Raw genomic sequence first — 22,041 nt, forward strand, 5'->3', positions numbered from 1 at the left:
CCAATTGCTGCTAGTGCTAGACAACTTTTATCTTCCTTTGTTTATTTTCTTAATTTTAATCTTATTTCTTTTCTTCTTTCTGATAAAAAAATATACATAAAGAGGCACTTACACACAACCCTGGCACCATCCGCCGCCCCAAGAACCTTCCTGATTCACCAGCGACCTGGGAGTTCAGAAACACGCTAACAAAAAAACAACTAAACGGGCTTTTGCCTCAACCCTCATAGTTCCTCCCCCTCTGCAACCACCGGTCTTTACCAGATTCACAGAACCGCGAGCAAAGACACCTAGCAGAGCCGGCCGATTCCTAGATCCCCCGGCCAGGAGGCGCTGCGGGCCAGTCTCTGGGGGCCACCGCAGCCCGCGCCCAGCACCCCCACCCTCACGGCAGAGCCCAGCCCAGCCACGCTGCGGAGCTCCAAGTTCTGCGCCGCCGGCCGGGGTTACTCGCGGTCATTCCACGGCACCACCTCGCCCCATCTTCCCCATCCGCACCCAGGGTGAAGCTGCCCCGAGAGACAAGCGGCAAGGGTCAGGGAGATGGGACGGCAGGGGACATGGGGGAGAGAAGATTGGGCACCCCACCTCCGGGTTTCCGCAGGCTCTCCAAAGTCTTGTTTCTAAGAAACAAAACTTGGCCGGGAGCGGTGGCTCACGCCTGTAATCACAGCACTTTGGGAGGCCGAGGCGCGTGGATCACCTGAGGTGGGGAGTTCGAGACCAGCCTGGCCAACATGTTGAAAACTCCGTCTTTACTAAAAATGCAAAAATTAGCTGGGCGTGGTGACGCACTTCTGTAATCCCAGCTACTTGGGAGGCTGAGGCAGAATCGCTTGAACCCGGGGGGCGGAGGTTGCAGTGAGCCGAGATCGTGCCACTGCACTCCAGCCTGGGCAACAGAGCAAGACTCCTTCTCAAAAAAAAAAAAAAAAAAAAACTCGTCCCCGCTCTGCGCCAGTGACACCAGCTTCGGTGAGCGCACGGAGACCTTGGCGGATCCCCCCCACCCCACCCCTCAGGTCAAACAAAGCCCCAAGGCCTCCAGTGAGCAATAACACCACGGATCCCCTGCACCACGGACACCCTTTGAGACACGTCCAACTCGAGTTCTTGGGGACCAAGGACGCGCCGCTCCAGCCCCAGGGAGCTTGAAGCCAATCCCCAAGTCAGAACAGACCAGCTTAAGAACCGAGTGAGGACTCAGTGCTGGCATTTGTCTCTGTAGGTTTCTAACAGGCTCAGGCGCCTCCGAACAAAGGGAAGCGCTCCGTGCCAGACCTGCAACTCTCCCCACCCGGCAGCAGGGCCCTCAGCACGCCCGGGAACCCCCGATCCCACTGAGCCAGGGGTACTGCGCCCAGGTCTCCACACCCAGAGATGCTCCGGGTCTCCACCGCCGGGCGAGCCCCGAGCGCAGCTGTGCCGAGCCCTGGGATCCCCAGAACTCGTCCTAGGACATTCCCCATTTACGCTGCCCCCGTCCCAGGAGTTGCAAGTGGTGGGGATGTGGGGCTCCAGATCAAAACCCCGAAACCAAGCGCTTCCCGAAGCCTCCTTGGCCTCGAAACAAAACAATAACGACCAAGTAAGTCACTGGAGAGGCTCTTACCTGTTTTCCACTTTTGTGTTGGCGTCTCTTTCTCCCACCCCTTGACAAGCCTTCCAGAGAAGGGGAGAAAACAGAACCGGAGAAAAAAAGAAGCAAAGCGTCCTGAGAACTGGCCCTGTTGGCGCGCGGCGCCCCCCACCCTGCCCTGCCCTGCGCTGCCGCAGCCCCGGAGAGAGGCGTCGGCTCGGCTCTGCGGGTCCCGGCCCCACTCACTCTCCCTCGGAATTACGGGGTTTTTGCCTAGACTAGTTCCTTTTATAGATTCGGCTGCACCGAGCGTAGAGGTTACTATCGGTCAAAGCCTGTTCTCTCCCTCCTCCCCCGCCCCCTTCCCGGCCTCTGTTTATGTAGTTCAGTCACTCAGCTGAAAGCACGTGGAGCCGCTGCCCGCCCCTTAAACCGGCGACGTTCGGCCGCCCGCGAGACGGCTGGGGGACTTGGGGGTGGTGAGGGTGGAGGGTGCAGCAGGAGTCTCGGGTTCGGCAGTCTGCACCCCCGTCCCCGCCGGGGCACGCAGGCCTAGAGACGCGCGGGAAGCTCTGGGCTCCGGGCTGCGCCGCAGACTCTCTAGTCCACGTTCCCGGCAGCCAAGGGCACCAGTGGAATTTGCTTCCTCTAAATCGTGCTTTCCACAATTTTATTTTCCTTTGTTAGTTTCCTCAGCCGGAGGGAGGGATTGGGGGAGAGAGAGCTCCAGGCTGAATCCCCCTCAGTACGCTGGTCATTTTGTCTTTTGTTTCCTTTCAAAGACCTAGGCGGGGGGAGTGGACAGTCCTCTGGAGTACCGGACGGCTTTTGTTTTCCCTCCCACTTGATTTTGGTTTTTGATAGGCGACCTACTGCCTTTGCGCTCCCCAGCCTGAGCTCTCCAGGTCCCTCAGAGGACCCGAGAGGAACATCTCACTGCTTCTCTTCATAAATGGAGAGGAAGGAGGTCACAAAAACAAAAAGAGAAACAAACAAACAAACAAAAACACGGAACAATGTGGACCAGCTCCGTTTTAATTTTCCTGATATTGATCAGCCTCCCTGTGATAAAAACACAGGACTTGTATTTAGCTTGTATGAATTTGTAAAGTGCAGCTAGAGAATTGCAGTCGTGTAAAATTATGTAGCCACTCCAGATCTCCAGCTTCTCAGTTTGCCTTTGGCTATAGGGAAGCAAAACCACCCAAAACATTTGAGGGGCAAAGGCAAGAGGATGGATGCAGGCCTATACATCATATGTCTAAATATTTGGGTCATCCACCAAGCCAACAGACTGAATGTCTCCTACCTTGACAAAGACACCTCTGTAGCCACCTTGAAGGGCAGGTTCACGTTTAGACTCTTCAGTTTGACCTGAGTTTTGGCTAGAATGAGTTTTGGCTAGAATGAGAGAGCTGCCCCCAGCTTACTTCTGTTCCACCTTCAGCTCCATTGTATTCCAGAACTCCCAATACGTGCCTGTGGACACCCAGCTGCACAAGCCCCCTCAATGCTACAGTCAACAGGACCTCCCGGCCATAGCTCAAGCCCAAGTACCCACATGGGTGGTTCTGTCAACACTCAGGACAGACCCATAGAAGAGGCCCATGCAGGCCCTAGAAGTGCACGTGGGGTCCACAAGGCAAGGAATTCTGGAGTCACAGGCACTCATAACTCTGGGTGGCATGGCCCCTTTGCACCATGGACTGCTTGCCCTTAGTAAGGGAAGGATCTGAGCCTGGCGCAGTGGCTCCTGCCTGTAATCCCAGCACTTGGTCAGGAGTTCAAAACCAACCTGGCCAACATGGTGAAACCCCATCTCTACTAAAAATACAAAAATTAGCTGGACATGGTGGAGGGTGCCTATTATCCCAGCTCCTTGAGAGGCTGAGGCAGGGAGAATCACTCAAACCCAGGAGATAGAGGCTATAGTGAGCAGAAATCATACCACTGCACTCCAGCCTGGGTGGCAGAGCAAGACTCTATATCAAGGAAAAAAAAAAAAAAAGAAAGGGATGGATCTGAGGAAGCCCAGAGATGAGCTTTGCCCAGGGCCCAGGAGAGGGGACCCTTTTGCCTCTGTCAAAGAATAACCTTGGTCAAGAAATTGGGTTTTGGGGTCAAACTTGACAACCACATGATGAGCAATTTAGGTAAGGCCTTTCTGTTTTTATTTTATTTTTTGAGACAGGGTCTTGCTCTATCTGCCCAGGCTGGAGTACAGTGGCCCAGTCATGGCTCACTGTAGCCTTGACTCCAGGACTCAAGCAATCCTCCCACCTTAGCCTCCCAAGTAGCTGGGACCACAGCCACTTGCATGCCACCACACCCATCTAATTTTTGTAATTTTTTTTTTGTACAGACAGGGTTTTGCCATGTTGCCCAGGCTGGTCTCAAACTCTGGAGCTCAAGCCATCCTCCCACCTCTGCCTCCCAAAGTGCTGGGATTATAGACAGAAGCCATTGTGCCTGGCCTGTTTCTTCATCTTTAAAATGAAGAGAAGATTATGTTCTCTCTTCCTCACAGGGGTTTTCTGAAAGTGGACTTTGTTGAAACCTTTGCGCTCCTTGGCAGAATGGTATTATAAATGCAGAGAGTGTTATTAACTGACTATTCGTGTCATTTTCAGGTGTTACCTACAGCCTGTAAAGTCTTTCCCATGCCAAACTTTCAATTCTCCAGAAATAGCACAGTTACAAATAATCCCTGGCCCTCTCTATATAAAGGAAAGCTCCTGGAAAAGGTCCTTTCTCGCATGATTTTAGAGAGTATTTAGGTCTCCCTGACCCTCCATCTCCTCTCTCCTTCTTCTACCTATTTGAAGTTGACCACCAAAATCATACTTTTTGGAATTTTGAAGCATATAGTTCCAAAAGGAACCCCTATGAAGGTAATCACTTAGACTGCTCTAATAAGAGAATGGGCAACAGTTAAGTTCTATACACACAAGACAAAGATAAGATACTACAGAAAGGGGATGAGCTGAAGAAAAAAATCAAAGACCCAGAGAGAGAACAGCCATTGATTCTAAATGCATAAGTCTATGGCCCCAAAGCCAGACTTGTTTCACTAACAACAACCTGTGGTTTCAGGAATCTGGTCATCCCCCACAGTGAACACAGGAACACATTGCAGTGTTTGAAATGTTTATTTTCCTTGTCGATCTTTACTGTTAGACAGGCCCAAACCCCCAAAGTGGCTAAGTGATTCGGCCCGGTTGTACACAGGGATGTAAGTTTGCTGACACCAAGCTCATACTTTACAAGTGTAATATCTTCATAGGACAAAAATACTGAATCTCAAAAGCTAGAGCCCTTAAAAAAGAAACTTACTGCCGGGCGCAGTGGCTCGTGCCTGTAATCCCAGCATTTTGGTAGGCTGTGGCAGGTGGATCACCTGAGGTTGGGAGTTCAAAACCAGCCTGACCAACAGGGAGAAACCCCATTGCTACTAAAAACACAAAATTAGCGGGGCATGCCTGTAATCCCAGCTACTTGGGAGGCTGGGGCAGGAGAATCACTTGAACCCAGGGGGCAGAAGTTGCAGTGAGCCAAGATCACACCATTGCACTCCAGCCTGGGCAACAAGAGCGAAACTCCATCTGAAAAACAATAACAACAACAAAAAGGCCAGGCTTCTTTGTTCTGTAATCCTAGCACTTTGGGAGGCCCAGGCAGCCAGATCATGAGGTCAGGAGATTGAGACCACCATGGCTAATATGGTGAAACCCTGTCTCTACTAAAATACAAAAATTAGTATCACAAGGTCAGGAGATCGAAACCATCATGGCCAACATGGTGAAACCCTGTCTCTACTAAAATACAAAAAAATTAGCCGGGTGTGGTGGCGAATGCCTGTAGTCCCAGCTACTCAGGAGGCTGAGGCAGGGGAATCACCTGAACCCAGGCGGTGGAGGTTGCAGTGAGCCAAGATCGCACAACTGTGTTCCAACTTGGAGAAAAAGCAAGACTTGTCTCAAAAAAAAAAAAAAAAAAAAAAAAAAAAAGATCAGATGAGTAAGTAGAAGAAGAAAAAGAAGCTTACAAGTGTGAATTATCTTCCTTCCAGCCCTTAGATTGGTTTGTCCCTGAGTATATTTCAATAAGCTTCCCAGTCCCTATCCCATCCCTGCCCCCTGTACCAAGCCCTCCTCTAGATGACTGCTTCCAAATACATAGGAAGGCCCTTCTTTGTTGCTGTTTTTCTGGGAGGCTGATTCTGTAAATGTAGCCTGAGTGGCTTGAGGTTCTATTCTGAGATGACCCTGGAATCCTCTAATTACAGAATCAACCTTCAGGCAGCTGTGGCCTTGGAGACTCTGCTGGAGGTCATGGAGCTACAGAAAAGCTCAATCTTTTCATTCTATTGAGGATTTTAAATTGGAGGTTACCTAAATGGCATTGCTTGGAGGTTGCTTTGATATATCTGTTAACTTATCTGCATAAATGTAGATGTATATATTGTTTAAAATGATTTTCAAGGGACCTGAGTTTTTTTTGGTTGATACCCATACTGGTTGCTAGAAATGCTGAAAAAAATAGAGCAATGCAGGAACTCCAAAATGATGTTTTAAGATGAATTTGTTATGATTAAGAGGACCTGGCCAGGCACCATGGCTCATGCCTGTAATCCCAGCACTTTGGGAGGCTGAGGTAGGTGAATCACTTGAGGTTAGAAGTTTGAGACCAGCCTGGACAACATAGCAAAACCCTGTCTCCACTAAAAATACAAAAATTCACCAGGCGTGGTGGTGCACACCTATAGTCACAGCTACTCAGGAGTCTGAGGCAGGAGAATTGCTTGAACCAGAGAGGTGGAGGTTGCAGTGAGCGGAGATCACACTACTGCATTCTAGCCTGGGCGACACAGTGAGACTCCATCTCAAAAAAAAAAGAAGAATACTTAATAGCTGAAGTGTTGGAGAATCTCTGGAGAATAAGAGATGCCTCAAAATAATATAAATAAATAAATAATAGGTAAACCATCTTTTAAATAAAGAGAGGTAGAAAGACCTACAGTTCGAATTGACTCACCTTAATTCCAATACACTTATTAGACACAGAAACAAATCAAGCAATCAATGGTCACATAAAAATGTACCAGGAACCATCATTATTTGTGCAGTAGACCATGTATTGCAGAGGCTATCGATTCAATTTAATTGAACCAATGTGATCCTCTTCTGTCTTAATGTGGCTCCTGTTGACACGCAAGCAAGATTCAAAATTATTATTGCTTCTGGACTTGAGTAAGATGTTTATTCTGTTTGTCAGTGGAATCAAGAGGTTAGTTTTGGCTGGGCACGGTGGCTCAGGCCTGTAATTCCAGCACTTTGGGAAGCTGAGGCAGGTGGATTACTTGAGGTCAGGAATTTGAGACCAGCCTGGCCAACATGGTGAAAACCTATGTCTACTAAAAATTAAAAAAAAAATTAGCCATGTGTGGTGGTGCACACCTGTAGTCTCAGCTACTTGGGAAGCTGAGGCAAGAGAATTGCTTGCACTGGGAGGCAGAGGTTGCAGGAAGCTAAGATCATGCCACTGCGTTCCAGCCTGGGTGACAGAGTGAGACTTCATCTCAAAAAAAAAAAGACGTTACCCTGGATTGCAGATAAATACTGTATATTCCACTGGATTTCTAGTTGATTAGTGAGAAAAAAATAAAAGCCACCTTTTCAACACTCTTTCCTTCAAGCTATCCCCTTAAGAGCCAAACTGCTGGGAAGATTTTATTTCTGCCCCCTCCCTTTCATTAACACCCCAGCTCTGTAGTCAAATTTTCACTCTCACAGCTCTGAATCTATTCTGTCCAACTTAATTAATGACAGAGAGAGAGAGAGAGGCTGGTGCAGGGTAGGCAGAGGCAAATGTGATCTCTTTTTTCTGTATAAAATAGTTTTAACGTAGAAAAATAAAAAAAGAATATCTTAGGTTCAGAAAGATGGCTTAATTGGTAGTGCTGTTGACCTCTTTTAAATCCTTAGGCTATTCGATCTTTGGTATTTGACACTACTGACCACAATTTCCTTCCTGAAACTGATTCTTCTCTTATTTCATGAATCTTGTTCTCTTTCAATTCTTCTGCTTCTTTAACCACTCTTTTTCTGACTCTTGTTTCTTTATAGATCTCCTAATACTGGGTTTCTCTCTTCATTTCTTCTTGCACTCCTAATCAATATTATTTACGCCCTTGGCTTCATTTAAGCCCTGTACTGCCAGCTCTTATCTCCTTGCCAGCCTCACCCACTGTGTGCCCTATGCTACCTGGTAGAATATCCAGCAGGACCAGTGGTGTGCTGGAGCCAGCACACAAGCTCACAAGAATTGTTTTTGCATCTCTCTCTCTCTCTCTCTCTCTCTCTCTCTCTCTCTTTGCATATCTCTACCAGCTAGCTTGAAATTGGCCAATGGCACGAATATTACACCATTGGAAATCCAATACAAATCAGTGTCTATGAAAAGAGTAAAACTCTTTATTCTGAGCCAAATATGAGTGATCTTGGCCTGTGACACAGCCCTTGGGAGAGCCTAAGAACATGCACCCAAGGTTGTTGGGGTGCAGCTTGGTTTTGTACATTTTAGGGAGATATGAGACTTCAATCAAATAAGTTTAAGAAATACATTGGTTTGGTTCAAAAAGGCAGGGCAACGTGAACTGGGGGGGTTCCAGGTTATAGATAGATTTAAATTTTTTCTGGTTGACAATTGGTTGAGTTTATCTAAAGACCAGAGATCAATAGAAAGGAAATGTCTGGGTTAAGATAAAGGATTATGGAAACCAACATTCTTAGTGCTCAGAGGAAGCCTTCAGGTAGCAGGCTTCAGAGAGAATAGATTGTAAACGCTTCTTATCAGACTTAAGGTCTGTGTTGACGTTCATGCCAGAGAGGCATAATGAGGCTTGTTCGACCCCCACTTCCCGTCAAGGCCTGAACCAGTCTTTCATGTTAAATTTTAAGAGTGCCCTCACCCAGGAGGAAGTCCATTCAGAGGGCTGGGGGGGCCTTAGAATTTTATTTTTGGTTTACATCAGAGTTTTTTGTTTGATTTGGTTTTTGTATGGGAAGCCACTTGTTCACATTTATTAGGACAAAATTGAGCGGGTCATTCTACAAGTAAATCCAAAACAAACAAATTTCTTGTCTTTCCTTCCAATCTCCTTCCACCATCTGCCTTTGTAAAATTTTTTATTTAATGACATCATCATCCAAACATTCACTATGGGAAATCGTGGTCATCCTTGCTTAACTTTTTCATCTGTCTTCATCTTTCTCTTCTCATTTGAAAAAGCACCAAGGTCAGGTCAGATATACCTCCCAAATAAATGTTTAACTCATCATTTATTTTTCATCCCCAGTGTCTAAGTCCAGGCCAAACATCTGGACTTCTATATGGCAGCACCTCCAAACTTCTCTTTCTGTCTCTAGTTTCTTCCCCTTCCTATTCATCTTCCCTACTGCAATAAAGTGATTTTTTGCTTGGGGGAAAAAAACAAGCAAACCAACACAAAAACAATCTAATTACATCTTTTCTCTCTCAAAAACAAAACAAAAAAAAATTATTTTGAGATGGATTCTCACTCTGTCTCTCAGACTGTACAGTGGTGTGATTTCTACTCGTTGCAACCTCTGCCTCCTAGGTTCCAGCTATTCCCCTGCCTCAGCTGCCTGAGTGGCTGGGGTTACAGGTGCCCACCACCACGCCTGGCTGAATTTTCTATTTTTAGTAGAGACAGGGTTTCACCATGTTAGCCAGGCTGGTCTCAAACTCCTGACCTCAAATGATCCACCCAACTCGGCCTGCCAAAGTGCTGGGATTACAGGCGGGAGCCACTGTGCGGCCCAGTCCTCAGAATTTACTATGGTTCTCCTTTGCTCACAAAGGAAAAATACCCTCAAAGTTTTGTAAGCAGACCTACAAAGGCTCTGAAAACACAACATTGGAACGCCTTTGAAGCCTAATCACATGACCTGATTCCTCCTCCGTCCTCTTTCATCCACACCTCACCCCTTACTCACCCTCATTCTACCAACTTACAGCTCTCTTCATCACACCTTCCCATTGCTTGGAAACCCTTCCTCTCATCTCCAATCCTGTCATCCTGTTATGTTATATTCTAAAAGCGGGAGGAAAGAGGGGCAGAAACAAGATGAAATTCACTTCCCTCATTAAATGGAAAGTTGAGGGATAAAGGGTAGATGAAGAAAGAGAGAGAGACTTTTAAGTATCTAAATTAATAGGTAAATATTACCTCCAGCTCAGATCCATTATCAAGTGTAACAATAGATTCACAGAAGGCAGTCAGTACCCTTAAATTTGCCAAGAAAATAATTGGACTCAGGGGATTAAAAGAAATCAAGCATTTATTTTAATAGAAGTGGTGTATCCACATTTCTTTCCTTATTCAGGGTACTTTTTTGACACTTAAGAATCCATATTCTTGGCTGTGATTTCTGGGATAAGGGACTGTTTTATTTCTTAGCCAGGAGCTTTTTTCTTTCTGACATATTACCAAGAGAATAAGTACACACACACACACACACACACACACACCCTAGGAAATGTTCCAGATACTCTTTTCTCTTAGACCTCTAGAACGACCATCCTCTTTCTCTTTCAGCGTTTTGGGAATGATTTCTTCGTGAGTGCATGATTTTCCCTCTTTTGTCCTCAATAGTCTGTGTTGTTTTGACCCATCCTTGCCCAGTGTTCTTTATGACTTCTGAAATTGTCTAGACAGAAGAAATACTTTTGCCTTATCAAAGGCTAAATGTGGAGTTGTGCTATGACCCCACTGTAGGAGCAGGCCTTTATTTCCCTCCTTTATTTCCATTCTGGTGACTGATGTCCAGTGAAATCTGAGCAATTTCTTAGCTGGCTACTTGTCCCAGTATGTAAATTAGCAGGGAATGCGCTCTATTCAGAGAGGCCTGGGCTTGCCACAGAGCTGACCCCAAAGCTGGTTTCCTCTTGAATCGCTCAATCACCTAGCAGAGTCCAAGAGGAAGCCCCCACATTTGCCTACTCACCACTGGGATTGGCAACCAATCTCACACTGCCTGAATGAGAAAAGAAAGCTAAATTGGGGGGTGTAGTCTTAAGGTAGTTAAGGAAAATAGAATAGGAGGTTGGGGAAAAGAGGAAAAATAATGTAATCATACTCATAAAAACTGAGGGTGTTAATAGGCTGCAAAGTGGCCCAACATTCTAATAAGTCAGTTTAGCAACATGTATCAAGAGCCTTTGGCCCATTAATTTTACTTGGAGGAATTTATACTAAGGAAATATCCAATAATATAGTCAAAAACTTATGTTCAAAAATGTTGTCACTATGCTATTGATGAGTGAACATTTAAAAAATACTTATCGGGCTAGGTGCGGTGGCTCAAGCCTGTAATCCCAGCACTTTGGGGAGGCCGAGGCGGGCAGATCACAAGGTCAGAAGTTTGAGACCAGCCTGACCAACATGGTGAAATACCGTCTCTATTTAAAATACGAAAACTAGCCGGGCATGATGGTATGCGCCTGTGATCCCAGCTACTCAGGAGTCTGAAGCAGGAGAATGGCGTTGAACCTAGGAGGCGGAGGTTGCAGAGGTGAGATCGCGCCACTGCACTCCAGCCTGGGCAACAGAGTGAGACTCTCTCTCAAAAACAAACAAAGACATACTAATCTTCTCACTGATAACAATTCTAAAATACACATTGGTAAATTCACGATAGCATGTTATATAGCCATGAAAGGTGAAAATAATGTTTTCAGAGATGTGATAGAGGAAACAGCTCATGGTAAATGTTAATTGAAATAAAGCAAAGCTACACTTATGTGTGCATATGATTCACATTTAGTAACAAATAACTGTTACTTTATTGATAATCTTTTTCACTGAATATATGTGCCTAGAAAAGACTACCAAATAAAGCCCAGATAAAAACGAAAAAATTTTTTAAAAAAAGAAGAGAAAAATAAAGCCCAGTTAGGTACTAACAGCAATTACCTGAGGATGGTAGGATTATAGGTATTTTTTTGGTATATGTTTGTATTTCATAAAATTTCTAGGATAAACATATGCTATATATAAAATATATATATATATTTCAAGACAGGTTCTCACTCTGTCACCCAGGCTAGAGTACAGTGGCCCCATCTCGGCTGTTTAAGCGATTCTCCTGCCTCAATCTCCCAAGTAGCTGGGACTACAGGCGCCTGCCACCATGCCCAGCTAATTTTTTTTGTTAATTTTAGTAGAGATGGGGTTTCACCATGTTGGCCAGGCTGGTTTCAAACTTCTGACCTCAGGTGATCCTCCTGCCTCGGCCTTCCAAGGGCTGGTATTACAGATGTGAGCCACCACACCTGGCCTCATATGCTATTTTTTAAGGAAGAATGATACGAAAAATAGAGGTTGTTGATAATTAGTAGGAGAAAATATTTTATAAATGCAGAAGGGCAAACAAGAAATTACCACATGGAAACAAACAGTAAATCCTACGTATTTTAAAAGCATGTGTACATAGTAACAAAGAACAGAAGAGAATTTGGAGAGCCAAAAACAGTTAAGACAGATTTGGTGGGTAGGTAAAGTGTAAAGAAAATAGAATTTGAGACCAGTCATAAGAATTTACTTCTAAATAAAAGTCCTGTATATTTAAACCTTCCTGCTTATCTGATCTTCTGATTTATCCCTCTTATCTACAGAACATATCTGGGTGGCCATCAGCATGTTACTTCACATATCTGTGCCTCAGTTATTCATCTTTCAAATGGAAGCAATGTATAGAAGCTGCTTTATAGGGCTCCTATGGGAACTGCTTGGTACTGTGCCTTGTATATGTGTGTTTTCAATCAATGATAGTTGTTTTATTATTATCATTAATTATCATCATCATCATCATTAAATACTATCCCAAGTAACAATATGTGATCCTCATAGTCCAACAATAATTTAATAAATGTGACTTCTTTCCAAAATGCCAATCTGTAAATTTTAAATTAATACTTTAAATTAAATTATTCAATATGAGTTATTCACCAGCCTCAAGTTCAAATATGGTCTCCCTCTCTCTTCTCTCTCTCTCTCAGATGTGGGAGTCTTGCTATCGTAAAACGGCGCAATCATAGCTCACTGCAGTCTCTAACTCCTGGGCTCAAGGGATCCTCCTGCCTCAGCCTCCCAAGTAGCTGGGATTATGGGCATGCACCACCATGCTTAGCTAATTTTTTAAAATTTTATGTTTAGAGACAGGGTCTCACTAGGCTGCCCAGACTGATCTAAAACTCCTGGCCTCAAACAGTACTCCCAACTCAGCCTCCCAAGTCACTGGGATTACAGGCACAAGCCATTATGCCCATCTCCCATATTTCCTTATAATTTCCTATCTACTCATCCAAATACCCACCCATTTATTAGCAGAAAGTCAAATATCTCTTTGATATGATACCTCTTCATCCTGTTTCTCTCTCTCTCTTTTTTTTTCTCTCTCTTGCTCCCCCTCCATCTATAAAAATTGCCTAAAAACCCTGGAGTTCTAGAGATATGGAGAGAATCCAATCTGTCCACCATTGGGCTCCATATTTTTAGTGGTCAATTGTGCTATCACCAGCACACGGTAGCATCACTGAAGACTCATTGCACTCCGGGGGCCCACTGGCCACATCCAGCTCTCTGACACATGGCTTGGGCTGAAGAGTGTCAGTATCTTATTTGAAATAGCCAGCAAGTTTGGAAGCATCACACAGAAATCTTTGTTTCTCAGTTCTTTTGAAAAGGTGGAAGATCTGACCACATGAGGCCTATCTCCATATAGCGACAATCAGCTGGTACTGAAAAGCTCTCTTTAGATGAAGCATGCTGTTTGCACTTTGCAAAGTCTTCACTAATCCCTGTTTTTCTTCAACAGTCTGCCTTACTCCTTTACACTATATGCCTGACCTCTGGTGGTTCCCTGGCCTAGAAGTTCATGGGGAGTAGGGGAAATGACCCATGTTGACACTAGTGTATCCAGCACCCTGAAAATGTGATGAGAGAAGTGGCTGAGAATGTGAGTGTCACGGGCAGTGAATTATCTAAATCTTGGTTAGGTTAAGCCTAGCTGATAGTCCTTTTATAATACTATATAACTAAATATTCATTTCAGTGACAGTAATAAGAATTGCATCTTCTTCTTCTTTTTTTTTTTTTAACATGGAGTTTTGCTCTTGTTGCCCAGGCCAGAGTGCAACGGCACAATCTAGGCTCACTGCAACCTCCACCTCCCAGGTTCCAGCAATTCTCCTGCCTCAGCCTCCTGAGTAGCTGGGATCACAGGCACCAGTCGCCATGCCTGGCTACTTTTTGTTTTTTTAGTAGAGACGGGGTTTCATCACATTGGCCAGGCTGGTCTCCTGACCTCAGGTAATTCACCCACCTCGGCCTCCCAAAGTGCTAAGATTACAGGCATGAGCCACCGCGCCCAGCCCCAAGAATTACATCTTTTCTTAAAGATTGTTACCCTGAGTTTCTACTTTTGCTAGTTTGCATCAAATTTTTTTAGGCACATGCTTTTGATTGAACACAACTTGAGTCACAAAGCAAAAAATGTCATTACAACCTCTACCAAAAACAACAGTACTCCTCAAAAATCTCATCCTTCACCAGTATCAAAGGCACAGTAAATTCAGCAGGGAAGAGTCAAAGAGGTCAGAAGCAACACTCTCTGTTGGTAACTAAAAATGAGACCAAAGATTACATCCAAACCCAGAACAGCCTGAAGTTTGACCCAAGTCCCTTTGTTTATTGAACTGAACCCTGTAGATAAACAAAGGAAGCAAGATGAAAAACACTTACCACCACTTCACTGGGAGTGCACAGTAAGACAAAAGCATTCCCAAATGAATCTTCAATATGTGGGAGAGAAAGAATTTTGAGCAACCTAAGATTCAATGAGATAATGGCACCTTGTATTTCTGTGAAATATTTGTCACCTTATATTTCTAGGACATGACCAGTATGACCAGTGTGTCATTTAAAAAAATGCAATACAATGAAAACAAAGTTTGAAGTTTCACATTATTCATTTTCTTAAAACAATGCAAAGGCAAACAGAAATGTGATATTATGAAATTTCAAGGAAACTGTAGAGTCATGGTAATTTGATTCTAAAAACAGATGCTTGACAAGCAGTTATATTTAAATCAACCATCAATCTATCAGAACATAATTCCTAAAGTTAGTAATAAATAAACTTTCCATATCATCCTCCCAGTCACCATATGCATATAATTATGCTTTATACTAAACAAGGTACATTATTTGATTTGATTTTTTTTTTTTTTTTGAGATGGAGTCTCACTCTGTCATCCAGGCCGGAGTGCAGTGGTGGGATCTTGGCTCACTGCTACCTCTGCCACCCAGGTTCAAGCGATTCTCCTGCCTCAGCCTCCCGAGTAGCTGGAATTACAGGCACCTGCCACCGCATCTGACTAATTTTTGTAGTTTTAGTAGAAACAGGGTTTCACCATCTTGGCCAGGCTGGTCTTGAACTTCTGACTTCATGTTCACACCCACCTTGGCTTCCTAAAGTGCTACGATTACAGGCATGAGCCACCCTGCCTGGCCACATTATTTGATTTTTAACCCTGTGAACACCTTGAGGTTACTTTTTGTCAGCCTAAGGATTTACTTTTTCTTTTATTTGAGATGGAATCTCACTCTGTTGCCCAGGCTAGAGTGCAATGGTGCGATCTCAGCTCACTGCAACCTCCGCCTTCCAGGTTCAAGCTATTCTCCTGCCTCAGCCTCCTGAGTAGCCCGGATTACAGGTGCCTGCCATCACACAGGGCTAATTTTTGTATTTTTAGTAGAGATGGGGTTTCACCATGTTGATCAGGCTGGTCTCAAACTCCCTACCTCAAGGGATCCACCCATCTCAGCCTCCCAAAGAGCTGGGATTACCGGCGTGAGCCACCTTGCCCTGCTGAAATTACGTTTTAAATATCAAAGGCAATGCCTCAAAATGTGAAAGAGTGTTTGTAACCCACACATACTGGAGGGTAAAAAGTTAAATCATGTAAATAATATTGTTGGTCTCAGCAGTCCAAGAAATATGCAACTAAATGCTCTTTCTCTCTTTTTTTTATTTTTTATTTTTTTATTTTAAATAAAGATGGGGTTTTACCATGTTAGACAGGCTGTTTTCGGACTCCTGACCTCAAGGCCACCCGCCTTGGCCTCCCAAAGTGTTGGGATTACAGGTGTGAGCCACCGTGCCCAGCTTTTTTTTTTTTCTTTTTTTGAGATGAAGTCTTGCTTTGTGGCTCAGGCTGGAGTACAGTGGCATGATCTTGGCCCACTGCAAACTCTGCCTCCTGGGTTCAAGCGATTCTCCTGCCTCAGCCTCCCAAGTAGCTGGGATTACAAGCATGCATCACCACACCTGGCTAAATTTTTGTATTTTATTTTTAGTAGAGATAGGGTTTCTCCATTTTGGTGAGCCTGGTCTCAAAACTCCCACCTCAGGTGATTCACCCACCTCGGCCTCCGAAAGTGCTGAGATTACAGGTATGAGCCACTGTGCCTGGCCTTGTACCTCTTTTTTTATAGTCATTTAAATATGCAGCCATGATCATCTTTATACTCTCTTTGCACACATACCCAAAGATTTTTTTTTGTTTTGAGATGAAGTCTCGCTCTGTTTTCTAGGCTGGAGTGCAATGGAATGATCTTGGCTCACTACAACTTCTGCCTCCTGGGTTCAAGTGATTCTCCTGCCTCAGCCTCCCAAGTAGCTGGGGCGTGCACCACCATGCCCAGCTAATTTTTGTATTTTTCATAGAGATGGGTTTCCCAATGTTGGCCAGGCTGGTTTTGAACTCCTGACCTCAGATGATCCGCTCACCTTGGCCTCCCAAAGTGCTGAGTTACAAGGCGTGAACCACCATGCCCAACCCCCAAAGATTCTTTAGCATATTTTTGCAAAACTGGGATTGCTGAACAATAGAACAGATAAGCTTTACATGTTGATAAATAAAGCAAAATTGCCCACCATAAAAGTTGGCATCAATGGATACTCTCATAAACAAGACGTTAGAATGCTCAGGCTTTTTTTTTCATTTTCATAGAGTAAAAGTGACTTTTTTTTTCTTTTGGTATACAGTTCTGTGAATACTTTTTTTTCAGACAGAGTCTCAATCTGTTTCCTGGGCTAGAGTGCAGTGGTGATCTCGCCTCACTGCAACCTCCACTTCCCAGGTTCAAGCAATTCTCCTGATGGTCTCGAACTCCTGACCTCATGATTCACCCGCCTTGGCCACCCAAAGTGCTGGGATTACAATTACGCCAGGCCCAGTTCTATGAATCTTAACACATGTATAGATTTGTGTTACCATGACCATAATCAGGATACAGATCCATTTCATCTCCCCAAAAAACTCCCTTGCGTTCTCTTTATAGCCACACCCTCTCCACACACCTAAATCCCTAGCAACCACTGATCTATACTATGTCCCCATAATTTTGTCTTTTCAATAGTGTTATATAAATGGAATCCTAGAATATGAAATCCTTGAGACTGGCCTCTTTTACTCAGCAGGCACCTGAGATTCATCCATATTTGTTGCATGAGTCAATAGTTCCGGGGTTATTATTATTATTATTATTATTATTATTGATAAGTAGTATTTCATTACATGAATGTTCCACAGTTGGTTTATCCATTCACACATTAAAGGACATTTTCCCTCAGTTTTTAGCAGTGATGAATAGAGCCGTTATAAAGATTCATTTACAAGGTTTTTGTGTGCAAATATAAATTTTCCTTTTCTTAGCATAAATACCCAGGAGTGAGATTGCTGAATCATATGGTAAGCGTATGTTTAACTTTACAAGAAACCACGAAACTGTTCCCCAGGGTGGCTGTACCATTTTGTATTCTCATCAGCAATGTCTGAGGGTTCCGATTGCTGCATATCCTTTTCAGCACTTGGTATTTTCTGTACTTTTTACTTTAGCTGTCTTAATAGATATATATTGGTATGAGTAAGTCAAGTTTATCATCTCTTTGTCAACAGTCTTATCCATCCTTAACTTAAGCCCACTATAATTTATTACTGTTTCAATTTATACTTCTTTGATTATACTAAAAAATAATCAATATAGATTAAATAAAAACAAGGATTGAACATCTTTTCATATTTACTGATGTTTAAAATCCAATGTTTATTCTTTTCTCATTTATTTGTTAAAAGCTATTGTTAAACCAAGTGTTTCAAATTTCTGACTGTTACATATGTTGCAAATATTTTTACCAGATTGCAATCTTATTTTTAATCTGTAAATCTTTTCCCTGAGAACTTCTGGCTTTGCTGTTTACCAATTCCTTCTCCATTTTAAGATGATAGAAATATTAAACCTCAAATTCCTTCAAGCACTTGCATAAATTATTAAGCATTCAACTTTATTAGTACCAGTTCCCTCCACCCCAGTCCAATGAGGAGAGACTCAGAAATGGGTTAAAGGTCACCGCAGTCAACTGTACTTACTGTTTGATCATGAAAATTGTTTTCAAAAAGTGTTTTCTTTGTCAGCAGGGATCATTTTATACAACCACATCAAAACATTAAGTAAATTATTCTGCTGAGATTCATTGGAGATACAGCAGAGGTATTAGGGACATTGTTCTGATTCTTTGTGGGAAGGATGGGGTGGGGATGAGGAGAGACGCCCCAGTGGAACTCTGCTAAGAATGAGATCTCTTTAGGCCGGGCGCAGTGGCTTATGCCTATAATCCCAGCACTTTGGGAGGCCGAGGCAGGCAGATCACTTGAGGTCAGGAGCTTGAGACCAGCCTGGGCAACATGGTGAAACCTGGTCTCTACTGAAAATACAAAAATTGGCTGGGCACAGTGGCTAACGCCTGTAATCCCAGAATTCCAGCACTTTAGGAGGCCAAGGCAGGTGAATCACCTGAGGTCAGGAGTTTGAGACAAGCCTGACCAACATGGTGAAACCCCATCTCTACTAAAAGTAAAAAAACAATTAGCTGGGTGTGGTGGCACATGCCTGTAATCTCAGCTACTTGGGAGGCTGAGGCAGGAGAATTACTTGAAATTGGGAGGCAGAAGTTGAGGTGAGCAGAGATTGTGCCATTGCACTCCAGCCTGGGCAACAAGAGCAAAACTGTCTCAAGACAACAACAACAATTAGCTGGGTGTGGTGGTGCACACCTGTACTCTCAGTTACTTGGGAGGCTGAGGGAGGAGAATTTCTTGAACCTGGGAGTTGGAGGTTGCAGTGAGCCAAGATCATGCCACTGCACTCCAGCCTGAGTGACAGAGCGAGACTCTGTCTCAAAAAAAAAAAAAAAAAAGGATTAGATCTGTTTCTTTGAAAGAACAGAAAACTGCCTTTCTTAAAAGTTAATTACTGGAGGTCCTGATAAATCAGGACTGCATGCGCTCCAAAGCACAGTTTTAGTGAGTAAATGACATTAATGCTAACTAAGCAGAGGCTGCCCTAAAAGCGATCTTCAGGGTAAAGGCAGAGGAAGAGGCTCTGTGACTGGGACTAGTGTTGAGGAGAGCCAGGGAATCAAGTTACAGAAAAGAGAAGAAATTAATATGCCATAGAGTAAATGGCACAAGGAAAAAGAAGCCAGTCAGGAAACACTACAAGTGAGAAAGGCATCTGGAAGGATGTTCTATGAAGCAAATGCTTGGATATTAATTCATTGCAGCAGGAGGTGGTAAGCCCCATGACGAGGAAGGAGAAAAGATCAAAAGGTGGAGGCTCCGAGGCACTGACACAGGTATCCCGGACTATGCCAGCAACTCTTTAGGGGGAGACTCAGGCTATACTTGTAGCAAAGGCAAAATCTGTAATTAGTTGTAACTCTTTAGTAAAATCAACTAATAGTCTGTCTATATGTTATAAATAAATTATTCCCGAAGGCATTTCATTTTTAAAGACTCTGTTTAAGAATCCCAGATGTTCATCATTTATGTAAAAAATTTCAAGTTTCTGTCATATCCAAGATGGAAATGAAAATCATATCCTCTTATGAATTCTACCTGCATTCCTGCCTACCTAGTAGAAGAGAAAGAGAGGAATCCATGATTGGGCCTGAAAATAAAGATGTTTCCAGTGTCTATGTTATCATCGTCACCATCTTTAGAATGATTGCTTAATTCATAGTTTAGTATCATCATTGTCAAATAGTGAAATGTTTATAAAATGTCAACAACTTATCCACAAGCCACATTAAGTGAAAGTAATGAGAAAATTATCAGGGTAATTAGAGCCAAAAATAAAGTTATTTATTTAAGACAGAATCTCTGAATGCCCATCATTATCTATCTGATGATGTTAACAATTGCTTTAGGCATTTTTTTCAGTAAACATTTACAAGGTACCAGCTATGTCCCATACACTGTGCTAGATTCTATCCATTCTTTGAAGTAGCTCACCGCTTAGAAGAGGGAGAAAGAAAGGAAGAATTAATATTACATGAAACAAGCTATGATAAAGGTAGAAGGCAGGAACTAAGGAAGCACAAGTTAGCGACTACTCAGCCTGAAAGTTTCAAAGAGGAGTTGACAACTGAGCTGAGGATTTTTTTTTTTTAGACGGAGTTTAGCTTCTATTGCCCAGGCTGGAGTGCAATGGTACAATCTCAGCTCACCACAACGTCTGCCTCCAGGTTCAAGCAATTCTCCTGCCTCAGCCTCCCCGGTAGCTGGGATTGCAGGCAAGCACCACCACGACTGGCTGATTTTGTATTTTTAGTAGACACAGGGATTCTCCATATTGGTCAGGCTGGTCTTGTACTCACGACATCAGGTGATCCACCGGCCTCAGCCTCCCAAAGTGTTGGGATTATAGACGTGAGCCACCACGACTGGCCCTGAGCTGAGGATTCCTACACAGTGCCTTTACCTATCCAAAGCTTAGAAGAGGTTTCCACGGCGGATGGGTAAAGGCAAAAAAAAAGCACAGGGAGTTGAGCAAAATAAGGCTAGTGCAGGCAAAGTTGCTTACTGGAGCTGGAGCCCAGGAAAGTAACTCAGTAGGAAGTGGTGACAGTGAAGTAGAAAGGGTATCCCAGGCCAGCTCAGGAAGGGAGAAGGAGTCATGCCAGAGGCCCTGGATTCACTATGTCCACTTCCCTTCTATTTTAGCCTGAAATAGGCTTTTAATGAAAGAGGTCCCTATCTTCATTTGTCAAGTGAACCGAAACATCCTTGCTCTTGAGGCAGGATAGTAGGTAAGTGTGAATACTCTGAAACCAAGTGATCTGGTTTTAAATCCCAGCCTCGACCCTTGAGTAGTTGAACGACCCTTGAGAGGTTATTTACCATTGCTGTGCCTCAGTTTTATCATTCATAATATGAGGATAACAATAGTACTGCCCCAAAGGTTTGTGGTAAGGATTCATGAGTCAACAGAACCATGCATTGCTTAACTACAAATATATTCAAAGAAATGAGTCCTTAGGTGACTCTGTCATCATGCAAACATCATGAAATGAATGTATAAAAACCCGATGGTATAGTCTACTACATACCTAGGCTGTACAATATAGCCTATTAACTGTATAGCATGTTACTGTACTGAATATAGTAGGCAATTGTGACACAATGGTATTTGTGTGTCTAATCATAGAAAAGGTACAGGAAGAATACAGTATGAAAGATACTTTAAATGGCACACCTGTATAGGACACTTACCATAAATGGAGCTTGCAGGACTGGAAGTTGCTCTGGGTGAGTCAATGAGTGAGTGGTGAGTGAATGTGAAGTCCTAGGACGTCAGTGTGCACTGCTGTAAACTTCGTAAACACTGTGCACTTAGACTACACTGCATTTATAAAAAGCTCTTTCATACCAAATTAATCTTTGCTCACTATAACTTTTTTTTTTGAGACGGAGTTTCGCTCTTGTTACCCAGGCTGGAGTGCAATGGTGCGATCTCGGCTCACTACAACCTCCGCCTCCTGGGTTCAGGCAATTCTCCTGCCTCAGCCTCCCGAGTAGCTGGGATTACAGGCACGCGCCATCATGCCCAGCTAATTTTTTTTTTGTATTTTTAGTAGAGACAGGGTTTCACCATGCTGACCAGGATGGTCTCAATCTCTTGACCTCGTGATCCACCCGCCTCAGCCTCCCAAAGTCCTGGGATCACAGGCGTGAGCCACCGTGCCTGGCCATAACTTTTTAACTTTATAAACATTTTAATTTTTTTAACTTTTTAATTTAATTTTATTTATTTGGTTTTTGAGACCGAGTCTCGCTCTGTCACCCAGGCTGGAGTGCAGTGGCACTATCTCAGCTCACTGCAACCTCCGCCTCCTGGGTTCAAGCAATTCTCCCACCTCAGCCTCCTGAGTAGCTGGGATTGTAGGCACATGCCATCACTCCCAGCTAATTTTTTGTGTTTTTAGTAGAGATGGGGCAGAGGGTCTCACCATGTCAGCCAGGCTGGTCTCGAA

General features: G+C 43.7%; 1 protein-coding gene across 3 annotated transcripts in view; it reads right to left on the bottom strand.

Moving 5' to 3' along the window:
* ABCA1 (ATP binding cassette subfamily A member 1) overlaps positions 1-1,841 on the bottom strand; it is a 156,146-nt gene extending 154,305 nt beyond the window's left edge. For all 3 annotated transcript variants that reach the window (XR_013535675.1, XM_035253552.3, XM_035253568.3), the window contains exon 1: positions 1,613-1,841. The gene's annotated coding sequence lies outside the window, so the exon portion shown is untranslated. The remainder of the gene's footprint in view (positions 1-1,612) is intronic.
* Positions 1,842-22,041: the final 20,200 nt, after the last annotated feature.

Source organism: Callithrix jacchus, chromosome 1 (assembly GCF_049354715.1).
Source record: "Callithrix jacchus isolate 240 chromosome 1, calJac240_pri, whole genome shotgun sequence".
Lineage (NCBI taxonomy): Eukaryota > Metazoa > Chordata > Mammalia > Primates > Cebidae > Callithrix > Callithrix jacchus.